The 14,790-nt window shown below is 39.8% G+C and overlaps 1 protein-coding gene across 2 annotated transcripts in view; it reads right to left on the reverse strand.

Annotated features, from left to right (window-relative positions):
- GATAD2B (GATA zinc finger domain containing 2B) overlaps positions 1-14,790 on the reverse strand; it is an 83,824-nt gene that overhangs the window by 46,148 nt on the left and 22,886 nt on the right. The window contains exon 1 of one of the 2 annotated variants that reach the window (XM_077764107.1): positions 11,575-11,590. The exons of the other annotated variant lie outside the window; for it this stretch is intronic. The gene's annotated coding sequence lies outside the window, so the exon portion shown is untranslated. Of the gene's footprint in view, positions 1-11,574; positions 11,591-14,790 lie in introns of those variants that run through there. 2 annotated transcript variants of the gene reach the window in all.

A 14,790-nucleotide genomic window follows, 5' to 3' on the forward strand; every position in this document is an offset into this window, starting at 1 on the left:
TTCAAGGTCCATTTTCTTTTTTTTTTTTTTTTTTTTTAACATTTCTTTATTTTTGAGAGACCGAGAGAGACAGAACATGAGCAGGGGAGGGAGGAAGAGAGAGAGAGGGAGACACAGAATCTGAAGCAGGCTCCAGGCTCTGAGCTGTTTCTTAGCACAGAGCCTGATGCGGGGCTCAAAACCATGAAAGGCAAGACCATGACCTGAGCTGAAGTCGGACGCTCGACTGACTAAGCCACCCAAGTGCCCCATCAAGGTCCATATTCTTGATCATCATATTATGTGGTATCTATCCATACTGCCATTCTTGCTTTTTGATCCAAACTGGCAAGACAGTTATTCTGCGAAGACTATTGCTGTTTACTTGCTCTTACAGTATTTCTTCTGTACCACATTAACTGAGTTACCACATTAACTACCACATTAGCTTCACTGAATACAAGGACCTAGGTGATTCGGCGTTAGGTGACATTGTGTTCAGTTAATGTACACCAAGGATCATAAAGGCCTTATGCTCAAATATGACAAGTTAGGGTGTGCTGCCTAAAAACCTAATGAATAGGGGGTAAGCAATCCTCCCTCACCATCCTCATAATAAGTCAGAGTAAAATAATAATTATGCTAATACATATTATAATAAGCCAGCACAAAAGTTGTGACATATAAAGAAAATTCTGCCAGACATCATTCAAAACAAGTGATAGACAGATTTGGCCAAAGGACAGAATCCATGCATCCTTCAAAACGACTCTTCAGCCAGTTCTAAACAATAACTACGACCTATGAGAAGAAATAAAAAGTCTGCCCATTAATAGAATGTGCTAACTTATGCCTCACTGATTATAACTACCTAATCATAAGATTATCCCTATTAATCTGCTTCCAGGCACCAGGAGAAAAGTTAGGCTTTTAAAAGGCTGCAAAAGATCTTTTTTAAAACCTATTGGTCCAATAAGCAACCATCATAATATAGACAGAATCTTAAATCAGAGATGATGGTAAGGGGTGAAATAAACTTTACATCTTCACTTCTCTCTGTATTTAATATAAACCAATGTAAGAGGTAAACATAGTGCTACACATACATACATGTAAAAGGGCTACTTCCCACGGAAAACATTAGGAAATAGTATTAAAGAACAGCATCAATTAAAAAAGGTTAGTTATTACTTCTAAGAACCAGGGAATCTCACAGCTCTGAATCTTTAGTCTTTGAGCTAGGTTGGACTGATACTGCTTTGTCTCCTAGTATTCAAATGACTGGGGGGAAAAAATCTCCTTTAACTCATTCATAAAAAAAAAAAAAAAAAAAAAAGAAGAAGAGTGGCTCCAGCTACTTGGGGTAGGAAAATAACTGGGGGCAGCCTGGGAAAGAAGCACAGGCCAGCCACTCTGGTAAATCCCATCCGGCCACACTTAAAGAAATGATAACCTCAGGGCGCCTGGGTGGCTCAGTAGGTTAAGCGTCTGCCTTCAGCTCAGGTCAATGAACTCACCGTTGGGAGAGTCTGAGCCCCGCATCAGGCTCTCTGCTCTGAGTAGAGACTGCTCTGGGTCCTCTGTCTCTGCCTCTCTTTCTCTCTGCCGCACCCCTGCTCATGTTCTCTCCCTCAAAAAATAAACATTAAAAAAAAGATATAAAAAAGTAAAAGCTCGTATGCACCTCTTAACACTTGCACCAAAATTCATCTATCACAGGGGAAAATCTACATATACTCAAAGATTGTTGGATGTAAAAATGTGTCAAGAGTACGAATTCATAGGCTATAACAAAAAGACTGAATTAAGGAGCTTCCTCTAGACTGCAACCTGACAAACCTAAGAGGACAAGGTAGTTCAAAAGCTCCTCCCATTCCAAACTCCTTACTTGGTTACTGCACATCAGCACCCTTATTCTGAGTGGTCAGACAAGAAACAAAAATATACTCCCAGAAAACAACTGCAACAGTATGTCCCTCTTACTCATTAATACACTTTATTTCACATTTCCACCTAACACAAGAGCTGCTTCATATATGTATCACACCTCGGAAGCACATAAAGAGAAATTGAGGGAAAAAAACACCATGGCAAATTGGTGTTAAATTGAAATATAATTTCTAAATGAATGCTGAGCTCCTAATAACCAATGAAACATACGATCATTTCAAGTGAATCTTCAAACTGCAACACTTGCAAAGTCTTAGATCTCTAATTTTTTCTTCTTTCCATGTGGTATCTGACTTTCCTTTTGTACAACTCTAACTCCGTAGCACATGGCAGGGAAGAACACTGCATTTTTACAATACACTAAATAGAATAACAAGACATAAAAAAGGAAATGGGGGGGGTACTGAAAGGAACAGTTAACAGATATTTGCTCTATTATCTGGCTTTTTGCTTCTCCTAAGAGCACCATCATGGCCACCCACGCCTGGGACCTCGCAATGTGGAATGATTACCAACCAGTTGGGGTTTTTGGGGGGTGGGGTAGGGGGTAAGGGTATCTTAACAAATTACAGCTGTTAAATCCAGGCAGCATCTCTCTTTTAGGGATCCTTCTTCCCCAAGAAGGCACACCTCTAAATGGGGGCAGGAAGAATAGACCACTTCACCTCCCAGAAGAGTTACTGGTTCTACTAGGAACACAGTCACCATCAGTTGGACAGAGAAGCTCCCTCTCATTTCGCCACAACAAAAAAGCCTAATTTTTTTTTAAAGAAGGCAAGGAAAAAAGTGTGTGTGTGTGTGTGTGTGTGTGCGTGCGCGCGTGTGTGCGTCAAACGGGTATTTTTCTGGCTCTAAACCTTCCCCTTTTCCTTGTCCATCAGCCCAAGTAAGCAGAGATGACGCAGACTTCCTTATATAATAGCCCGTGATTTCCTAGTCTGCAGGCCTCTCCCTTTGTGTTCTGTACACACTTACACACGCGAGCGCGCGCACATTCTCACTGCTTTGCAGCCGCTGGCGTGATGCCAGAGCTCAGTCAGCTGGCTGACTCCATTCACAGAGCAGGGTTGGAGCTGACATGGAAAAGGGGGGGGTAAGTGAGGGTAAGGGGGAGCTAGAACCATCACTGCTACAGACAAAAGAAATTTTTAAAAAAAGAAAGAAACAGGAAACCTTAACATAACATTTCTCTTATAGCTGCAGCTAAAAGAAAACTAGAAGACAGAGACCATTACAGCAAAAGACTGAAGGGGACGACTGAGGATCCAAACCGAAAGGAGCTCTGTATGAAAAACAATTACTCCACAACAAACTGTACAAAGCAACAGTATTTATTATTTCAATCCCATTAGAAACCTCAGCAAATCCCCTTCTACACACAGTCAGGAAAAGGCTGTGATGAACTCAGAGCAATTCTGAGTTTCTGCTTTTAGATAAAGAAAAGAGGGAGGGAGGAAGACGGTCGGAAGTACTTACAGGTACACATCTTCCCGCTCCCTCTAGCTGCCAGGAAAGCTGGAGACAAGCAGGGGGTGGGGGGGAGGGCAGAAAAAGGAGGAAAAGAAGGAATAAAAGATGGGTTTAGGTTTTTGTTTTTGTGGGGAGTTTTGGGGGATGAGGTGGGGAAAGGTTCCCTTTCGCTTTTCTATCGTGAGAGAGGCTTTTTCTACAGCACAGGGACAACCCCATACGTGCCAGCCCCCCTGAGAGACCTGCACAAACCCGGTCTCCAAGCGGGCACTGCCCTGCCAATCACATGGCGTACTGTTACATTAAACAAAAGAAACGGGGATGCTTACTTTTACCCATGATGCCTAGCGGGGGCAGAAGGGGGGGAGAAAAACCAGTTGAAGCCGGTTTATAACCTCAGGACATGGAATTATCTCTTAATTTTTTTTTAATGTCATTTGTGGTATAAAAGTCAGTTAGTCTCCCCACCCTAACTATCCCCCCCCATTATTCTGGCCTAGTGCCAAACTTTGCCTTCATTCATGAGAGCTAGTTTCCTCTCAAATCATGATGCTTTAACTGTTTAGTTTCCAAAGCCAATATCCAGGACAGGAAATCACAGCGTCAGTAACAAAACATGCTCCAAATTACAAATAAACCTGATTGCTAGTGCTGAAGAACAGACATTGGTAAGACAGCAGATGTGTTCATTAAAGATTTGTTCCTGGAGCTGTCCCACAGGTAGACACTGATTTAGTCTATCGATTCACACCACTCAGGGCAGCTGAATCCATACCTAACACAAATCACAGCAAGGTTTCAGAGCAAAGTAGTCATGACAGTACGTGTACATTCCACAAAAATGGGTTACGCCCTTGTTACTTTCACCACAATTTAAAAACGTTTCATGGTTTAGGCCTAGCCATCGTAGGGCTGCAGTGCCGCTCCACCTTCCTGTGTCCCAGCCTAGAACACTCTTCCTCTTCAGCTTCCAGCCACCATGTACCATTCACCACACCACCTATGTTGTTCTATGGACTGACCAAGACTCTAGACATGTCTGAAACTTTCTTCTGATTAATTTTCCTTTTTTCTGTTTTAGAGTGACTGTCTCCAATCACTTTACAAGGAATTTTCATCTCTCAAATGTACTCATAAGGGGTCAGAACGTGGTAGGGGAGAAATCTACGCAAACCAAAAAGGAGGGCAACAATAGTAATTGTTTTGGACACATACTAGCTAGAGGACCCTTACGCTAGGGTCTTTATTTAACGGAAGTAAGTTCTTTATACACAGGAACTAGGTGTACAAGGCGGGGTGTCCTTACTTTTCAGTTGCTCTCTCCCATCAATAAACCACACCAAACACCTGCCTGATTTGGGCCTCTGAAACTCAAATCATAATCATACTGACTCCATCAGAATCTCTCACAGAACTCTTATTTTCCAAATATTAGAGCTTCTAGAATCTAGAAAATACAGAGAAAAATAATCTATGACCTATCCAAAGATTTCAGTTTGTAAGAAATTTTCCTGAGCAATCTAACGTTAATTTCAGTTTTCAGAAAACAAATACTGAACTAAATCTGAAACAGGCTGTGTTGGCCACTGGCAAAAGGCATTCAATAATTTACAAACTACGAAGGAAAACCCTACATCTTCACCAAGCTAAGCTTCAAATAGATGATGTTGTAATATCTCAGTCACAGTAAGCTGTACTTAACAGAAGCCCATCAGAGGTCTCCAGATCTAGGTACCGCTGTTATTTTAGGAGATAAGGGAAATCATCATGTCTGTGATAAACGGGGCCAAGAAAATAATTCATTTTCCATTTATTCAATATATTTCCACAAGAGACAAACTATGAACTTCACACTGAAGCTCACCAGGTTCCATATTTAAGCGTGGCAGGAAGACTGTATTTTTCAACCATCATTCAGAGATCATGCTCATTTAAGTCCACCGAATACATTTAACTGCATTTTAACACTGGTCAATTTTCACCCGTCTTTGAGATCATATGAAAGGCTTAGATACAACTAAGCAGTTGGTAGTGATTAACCATTAATGTTGAGAGTTTAATTCTCCAGCGTTACACAGGCTAAAGCAGTACATATAGTATGTTTACCACTTTATCTCCTCTGTATACTAAACTGACCAGTAGTCTATAGGTACCAGAGATGCTCTCACACCAACAGGTATTTTTCTTCAAGATCCTGCAAAATTAAGAACTATGTGGCAGCAAACACCCTTGATCTTTTCAGCTGAATCATAATCATCAAAAACCAAGCTGTTTACTGTGTGAGCTGAAAATGGTAAATTTTAAAATATTTCTTGGTGGGGCACCTGAGTGGCTCAGTTGGTTGGGCATCCGACTTCAGCTCAGGTCATGATCTCATAGGTCGTGAGTTCTAGCCCCGTGTCGTGCCCTGTGCTGACAGCTTGCTCAGAGCTTGGAGTCTGCTTCGGATTCTGTATTTCCCTCTCTCTCTGCCCCTCCCCCATCTGTGCTTAGTCTCTCTCTGTCTCTCAATAATAAATAAATGTAAAAAAAATTAAAATATTTCTTGGTAACTGTTATCCAAATTGTGATGCTATGAAGAAAAAGAAAAGATCTACCATTCACTGAGCATTTTAATGCACTAAATATTTATTTAATCCACACAACAAAGCAAGAAAATAGGGTTCTTTTCCTATTTTATAGATATGGAAATTAACTTGGTGAAATTAAGAAATTTGAATGAAGTCATTCATTCGGCTAACAATAGTAGATGCTGGCTCCAAAGCCCATACTCATTCCATTACACCACGATGACTTGAGAATTTCTTGGCCAAAACACAAGAGCCCAGTTCACTCTGCTCGCCTCACTGATCTCTACTCTAATCCACTGTATTAAAGAAAATATTAGCCAAAAACAACTGAGGTAAAAAATACAAGCTCTTTGACAGCCATGTATGATTTTTTAAAAATTTACATCCAAGTTATTATAACATATAGTGTAATAATGATTTCGGAAGTAGAATTTAGTGATTCATCACTTACATATAATACCCAGGGCTCATCCCAACAAGCCATGTATGATTTCCACTCACAAGAAGATCTGACCCAAGACTTCTTTTTAAAGTACACCGTAAGTACATATAATCTAGATATGTACAAAAGACATCTGACAGATAAACAGGAAGGTCGGTTCATAAAGGGTAACCATGATGAGGAAAGTTGCATGATTATATGAATTCAGGAAACAAGACTTAAAATTAATTACAACTAAAAGCTTGAAGGTACTCCTACAAAAGAAATATGAACTTTGGACAAACACTTAAAAAAAACCCACATTTCATCAATAGTAGGAACGAATTTGCAAAAACTATACAGTCACCATCCTTGCTCTTCACAAATTTTATAAATAATGTGCTAAATTTTTATGTGCCCATTTTAACCTAAACCCTTGGGCTCAGGGAACAAAAGGATCAAAATCAGAACCACTGTTAAGGCTGAAAATAAAATTTATTTTATAAAAAATCAACTTTAAATTTTGTATAAAATGGACAAGCTATTTATTCGTCGCCAAGAAAAGTAAGCCACCGTTTACCTAGCTGTTAGTCCTCTCCTGCAAACTCCCTATAAGTCTGTTTTCGGTGGGTATCTTCTATTTGGATAAATCAGATCATGGTATTTCAAAATTACTATTACAACAACAAATCAGACTACAGAACAGCCAGAACCCCACTCATATGATCGATAAGATTCACTTTTTAAATTAAATGTAGAAAAGCTTAGTCAAAAGGAGAAGTTAATTCTTAGGAGATGGAAGTTCCTTTCCACATTACATACAAGTGGTACACAATACAATCAAGCAGTACTACTACAAAAAAGCCCCCAAAACCAAAAGCCAACAACAAAAACCATTTTGCAGGGTCTCTGTCTCTCAGAAATAAACAAAAAAAATTAAAAAAATAAAACAAAACAAAACAATTTTGCTTTCCCAATGCCTAATACAGAAATTAGGAATGACATCCAAAATAATGTATTGGTTTTATTTCTTTAATTTTTAAAAAAAAAATTTTAATGTTTTATTTATTTTTTAAAAATGTTTTATTTATTTCGGAGAGAGAGAGACAGCGTGAGCAGGGGAGGGTCAGAGAGAGAGGGAGACACAGAATCTGAAACAAGCTCCAGGCTCTGAGCTGCCTGTCAGCACAGAGCTGACACGGGGCCCAAACCCACGAACCGTGAGATCACGACCTGAGCCGAGTTGGACGCCTGACTAACTGAGCCACCCAGGCACCCCACCAAAATAATGTATTGATTTTAGTTTCTAGAAAAAAAAAAAGATTTGTACTCATTAGCTAAAACAGAATAATTTCTATTTAAAGGGGGAAAAAAGTCAGTGTTCAATTACTTGGGAGTTATAAAATAAGAAGTGATTGATACTGAAGTCCACCATTAACTGAGACAACGTATTTGTTAAAATTTGAAAAACTAAGGCTACTACTTTATCGAGTAGAACACAGAGTGGGTCTTACACAGGCAGGAGAGGACGAGAGAACAAGACTCCATGTCCCGAGACAGCATCTGAATTAGGAAGCACTGGTTTTCTCAAAGTAGTACTCCTTAACGAGCTCACTCCTGGGTTTACAGGAAGTAAGATTGCTATAGAGGTCATAAAAACCTCTACTGACTCACATATTGCAAATAAACATAAAAAACTACTGTCATACCCTACTCTCAATGATTTAATCACCATAAAGAAATACAGGAAGTAAATTACATTGAGCATTTCATCTCTTATGTGGCATAAGATGTTTCTAAACCACTCTTTTCTCTAAGGGTGGTTTACTTTCCCATCAGCACTAGGGAATTCCTCTGCCTACCCCTAGGAAACAGAAGCATGAAAATCATCTAGAACATTAAATTAGTACTTAACATCTACAAAACTATAACTCTTTTCTGCCAAAAAAACAAAGCAACTCTAACAAGGGCCCACAAGATACCTAACTAGGATAGTCTTGAATCCCTAACTTATTATTCTCATCCTTGTATCAGTAGCATGCTACTGATTCTCAGTAATCAGGCTTGACAACATCTCATTTCTTAATACTTGACTGCTGACTGATTATTTTCATTCTCTCCTATCTGTACCTTACCTGTATCTCTGCAGGGGCAAGTTCTTTTCAGGCAAGCCCCAATGTTCATACCTATTCAAACAATAAAATTCTGCTTCTTTGAAAAGATAAATGAAATTGATAAACCTCCAGACTGACTCATTAAGAAAAAGGGTGGAAATAAATAAAATCAGAAATGAAAAAGAAGGTACAGGTGACATCACAGAAAGGATCATAAGAGACCACTACAACAATTATATGCCAGCAAACTGGACAATCTAGAAGAAATGGATAAATCCCTAGAAACACACAACTTTCCAAGATTGAAGCACAAAGAAATAGAAAATCTGAGTAGATCAATTACAAGTAATGAAACTGAATCAGGGGCGCCTGGGTGGCTCAGTTGGTTAAGCGTCTGACTTCGGCTCAGGTCATGATCTCGTGGTTCGTGAGTTTGAGCCCCACGCTGGGCTCTGTGCTGACAGTCAGCTCAGAGCCTGGAGCCTGTCTTCGGATTCTGTGACTCCCTCCCTCTCAGACACTCCCCTGCTCACGCTGTCTCTCTCTCTCTCTCTCTCTCAAAAAAACCCCCAAAAAACAAAAACTGAATCAGTAATTTAAAAACTCCCAAAAAACAAAATTCCAGGACACAATGGCTTCATAGGTGAAGTCTACCAAACATTAAAAAAGATTTAGCATCTAGCGAAATAAGTCAGGCAGAGAAGGACAAATATCACGTGTTTGCACGTATAGGAGGATTAGGAGGAACTTAACTGAGGACCATGGGGGAGAAGAAGGGGGGAAATGGTGGGGGAAAGGGAGAGAGGCAAACCGTGAGAGACTCTTGAATGCTGAGAAACAAACTGAGGACTGATGGATGTGGGGGGGAGAGGGGAGATAGGCATGGAGAAGGGCACTTGTGGGGATGAGCACTGGGTGTTATATGGAAACCAATTTGACAATAAACTATTGGTAAAAAAAAAAAAAAAGATTTAGCATCTAGCATCTACCTTTTTCAAATTACTCCAAAAGACTGAAGAGGAAGGAACACTTCCAAACTCATTTTTATGAGGCCAGCACTAACATAATACAAAAATCAGACAAAGATACCACATACACAAAAATTATAGTCCAATATCCCTAATGAATATAGATGCAAAAATTCTCAACAAAATATTAGCAAATCATATTCAACAATACATTAAAAAGGTTCAGGAGCACCTGGGTGGCTCAGTCGGTTGAGCATCCATACTTTGGTTTCAGCTCAGGTCATGATCTCACAGTTTCGTACGTTCGAGTCCCGTGTCAGGCACTGTGCTAACAGCAGAGCCTGCTTGGGATTCTCTGTCTCCCTCTCTCTCTGCCCCTCCCCCACTCATGCTCTTGCTCAAAATAAGTAAACTTAAAAAAAAAAAGGTTCATACATGATCAAATAGGATTTACTTTCGAGACCCAAGGATGGTTCAACATTCATAAATAAATCATGACACACCACATTAATAAAATGAAGAATAAAAATAATGATTATCTTGGGGCACCTGGGTGGCTCAGTAGGTTAAGTGGCTGACTTCGACTCAGATCATGATCTCACAGTTCATGAGTCTGAGCCCCGGTCGGGCTCTGTGCTGACAGCTCAGAGCCTGGAGCCTGCTTTGGATTCTGTGTCTCCCTCTCTCTGCCCCTCCCCCGCTCACACTCTGTCTCTCAAAGAATGAATAAACATTAAAAAATTTTTAAAAAAGGATTGTCTCAAAAGATGCAGAAAAAACATTTGACAAAATTCAACACCATTTATGATTAAAAAAATCTCAGGGGTGCCTGCTTGGCTCAGTCACTAGAGCATGTGACTCTTGACCCTAGGGTTGTTGAGTTCGAGTCCCACATTGGGTGTAGAGATGACCTAAAAATGAAATATATATATTTTAATGTTTATACATTTATTTTGAGAGAGTGAATGAGTGAGCAAGTGGGACAGGGGCAGGCAGAGAGAGAGAGAGAGAGAATCCCACTCAACCTTTGGGCTGCAAGTGCAGAGCCCAATGTGGGGCTTAATCTCACAAACTTTAACTCACAAAATGATCATGACTTGAGCTGAAATCAAGAGTCGGACACTTAACAGACTGAGACACCCAGGCTCCCCAAAAACAAAATCTTAAAGAAATTTTTTTTCAACAAAGCAGGTTTAGAAGGAACACACTTCAATACATTAAGGGCCATGTATGACAAACCCACAGCTAACATCATGTTCAGTAGTGAAAAGCTAAAAGCTTTTTCTCAAAGAGGAACAAGACAAAGATACCCATTCTAATCACTTTTATTCAACATAGTACTGGAAGTTCCAGCCACAGCAATTAGGCAAGAAAAATAAATAAAAGACAACGAAATTAAAAAGGAATAAGTGGGGCGCCTGGGTGGCTCAGTCGGTTAAGTGTCTGACTTTCGCTCCGGTCATGATCTTGTGGTTCATGGGTTCAAGCCCCACCTAGGGCTCTGTGCTGACAACTCAGAGCCTGGAGCCTGCTTCAGATTCTGTGTCTCCCTCTCTCTCTGCCCCTCCCCTGCTTGTGCTTTGTTGCTCTCTCAAGAATAAACATTAAAAAACATTTTAATAAAAAGAGGAAGAAGTAAAACTTTCACTATTTCAAGATGACATGATACTAAATATAGAAAACTCTATAAAGACTTTACCAAAAAACTATTAGAATAAATGAATTTATCTGACAATGAAAAACTCAACCTAAACACCTCAATGTGCTGACACCCGTCATCAACTAAGTGTCACAAAGAAAACAGAGAAAAACTATGATTTAATAGTCTTAATAATGATGTTTTACCACAGATTTTCCAAGCACTTAGATTCTACTTTTTGACTTGGCTTTTTTTCTGTTACTAAATACCAGTTGTCTCCCCCTGTCTACCTTCCCAAGGGTAGAGGCTCCCTGACTAGGAACAGCTTCACTTAGTGCTTCAGATATTTTACTCTCCATTAAGCTTCTCACCTTTCAGTTTTGTTAAGAATACCCCTCTTATCTTTATCATTCTCTGAAGTCACAAACAACGCCAAAACAAAACAAAACCAAAAACCACCTACCTTCTAAAAACTGATGTTCCACTCAATCTCTGACTTTAAGAGTCTCCAAACAGGAAGAAAAAAGAGAAACCAAGATAAGAAAATTATTACAGCTACACAGTCAATAACTCGTATAAACCTTTAAGTCTACCCTCTACTTTTCAATAATTACCACCCTGGATTCCCTAAAACCAACAGGCTATACTAGAACATGATCTAACTAACTACTGATGATTAGAGATGAAGAGTCTCTCCATCCTACTGCCCTGACTGGGCAGCTCAGAAGGCACCTCACTTAGATTTCTATGATAATCTCGGTAGACTCACGAGGCAGGAGTTCCCAGAATTTCAGGAGGACCAAACAATGATCTCTTCATATTACACCAATGAGAAAAATGGAGGCCAATATAAAAGGAAAGATTAGGATGGGGCGCCTGGGTGGCTTAGTCGGTTAAGCGTCCGACTTTCGCTTAGGTCATGATCTCGCAGTTCGTGGGTTCGGGCCCCGCGTCGGGCTCTGTGCTGACTGCCAGCTCGGAGCCTGGAGCCTGGAGCCTGTTTCGGAGTCTGTGTCTCCCTCTCTCTCTGACCCTTCCCTGCTCACGCTGTCTCTCTCTCTCTCGCCTAGAAATAAATAAAAATATTAAAAAAAAAAAAAAGTAAAGATTAGGAAAGACAAAAGTGGTATATGTATGACTATCAAATTTAAAATAAATTTTCATGGGGCACCTGGCTGGCTCAGTTAGTAGAGCATGTGACTCTTGACCTCAGGGTCATGAGTTCAAGCCCCATGCTGGGTGTAGAAGTTACTTAAAGTAAATAAGTTTTAAGATAAACCTTCATTTTATTAAATTTTACATATCTTCAAAATATTTCCTTTACATTTTCAACACTGAAATTAACTGTAAAGAATAACAAAACGCTGGGGCGTGTGGGTGGCTCAGTGGGTTAAGTGTCCAACTTCAGCTCAGGTCATAATCCTGCAGTTTGAGAGTTCAAGCCCNTAAAGATTAGGAAAGACAAAAGTGGTATATGTATGACTATCAAATTTAAAATAAATTTTCATGGGGCACCTGGCTGGCTCAGTTAGTAGAGCATGTGACTCTTGACCTCAGGGTCATGAGTTCAAGCCCCATGCTGGGTGTAGAAGTTACTTAAAGTAAATAAGTTTTAAGATAAACCTTCATTTTATTAAATTTTACATATCTTCAAAATATTTCCTTTACATTTTCAACACTGAAATTAACTGTAAAGAATAACAAAACGCTGGGGCGTGTGGGTGGCTCAGTGGGTTAAGTGTCCAACTTCAGCTCAGGTCATAATCCTGCAGTTTGAGAGTTCAAGCCCTGCCTCGGGCTCTGTGCTGACAGCTCAGAGCCTGGAGCCTGCTTCGGATTCTGTGTCTCCCTCTCTCTCTCCCCCTCCCCCTGCTCTCTCTCTCTCTCTCTCAAAAATAAACATTAAAAACAAAATTTAAAATAGCAAAATGTTGACATTTTTGCAGTTTGGTGGTAGGGATACAGAAGTTAACTATTCTATACCCCTTATTTGGGTTTACATCTTAAATTCTTCAGAATAAAAAGGTTAAAAGAAAGAAAAGTCTTAAGTTTATAATGTCCACCTTAGTCATCAAAAGATAGCAAGAAACAGACAAGTTCCACCTCCAGAGAAGGAGATATATACTTTTTGATTGAAATCCTTTTTCCAACTGTGAATACTGCATCATGTGTATATACTACCTGTCCAAAAATTAAATAAACTTTAAAAATAAACATACTGATTGAACTTAACAAATTTCTAAAAGACATAAATGCACAATGAAAGAAAGAGACAGAGTTCCCAGGCCCATCCAGACGGAGCATAAGCCACCTATAAAACTCATTAGGAAGACAGGTAACAAGACTATTAGAATAACAGAACGCTAATGAAAATTAGCTAAAGGCTAAAGATCAGACATCTAGAAGAACTATTTTGTTGACCAAATGCCAAATATACTGATAAGTTAAAGGGTCTTTCAGGGTCAAAAAAGCATTACTCACCCAAAGTGTAATACTATACAGGATTACTAATACATATCTGCTTAGGCAACTAACTTGTAAATGGTTGAGAAGTTAAAAATCAAAATTGACAGATGAAATATTCCAATGTGGATTTTGAACATTCTTCACTCCTGTATAGCAAAATGTAAAAATAGGAACCTAGACAACAAAACTGGCCTAGGATTAGATGTGTATATCATCCAATATACTTGCAAAGAATCTTTACTGAAATGAGGGGAAGAACATATTCACACGGTAGTGGATTAAGTATGATGAAACTGCACCTAAACCCAGTCCAAAGGGGAAAACTTGCCTGGTCTGAAGTAGCGGGTGCTGCTGGAAGTCTATTGGCTAAGATCTGCCTATCAGCATTAACAAGCACATGGAGACGAAAGATGCCAATTTTCTTCAATACCAGGACAAAGACCTGGGACGCTGGTAGGATCTGGTGTCTTACAATATCAAGAAAGAGGTTTATCATCTTATCAGGTAGTCAATGTTTACCTTAAGAAGTTTACCCTCAGGGCGGCTGGGTGGCTCAGTGGGTTAAGTGTCCGACTTCAGCTCAGGTCATGATCTCACAGTTTGTGGGTTTGAGCCCCGCGTTGGGCTCTGTGCTGACAGCTCAGAGCCTGGAGCCTGATTCAGATTCTGTGCCTCCCTCTCTCTTTCCCTCCCCTGCTTACGCTGTCTCTGTCTCTCTCTCTCAGAAATAAAAAATAATAATAATAATAAAAAGAGTTTACCCTCAAGAGTTCCCTGTCAATAAATATTTTTTCTCCTATAAAGATTTTTGATTAATGACAAAAGTTTCAAAAGCAAAATAGATTTTCAACAACCTAATGTATCACTCACGGCCACAATAACTTCAGGAGGCTCTAGCTCTTAGAACAAGGTTTCTCAACTTCAGTCCTATGGACACTTTGGGCCAGATAATCCTTTGTTGTGGGAAGCTGTCCTGTGCACTGTGGGATACTCAGGACTTCCAGCCTCTACATACCAGATGTCAGTAGCAAGCACCACCAGTTTTGAGGACCAAAAATGTCCCCATACACAGCCAAATAAATGTGCCCTGGGCAGCTAAATACTCCCAGCTGAAAACCATTACACTTAACACTACCAAAAGGATTTTAACCTCAAGGAGGTCCATGGCTATTACCACCAACAGTCTCAACCCCAGAGTAGAACAATACTAGCA

Source organism: Crocuta crocuta, unplaced genomic scaffold (genome assembly GCF_008692635.1).
Source record: "Crocuta crocuta isolate KB4526 unplaced genomic scaffold, BGI_CrCroc_1.0 scaffold528, whole genome shotgun sequence".
Lineage (NCBI taxonomy): Eukaryota > Metazoa > Chordata > Mammalia > Carnivora > Hyaenidae > Crocuta > Crocuta crocuta.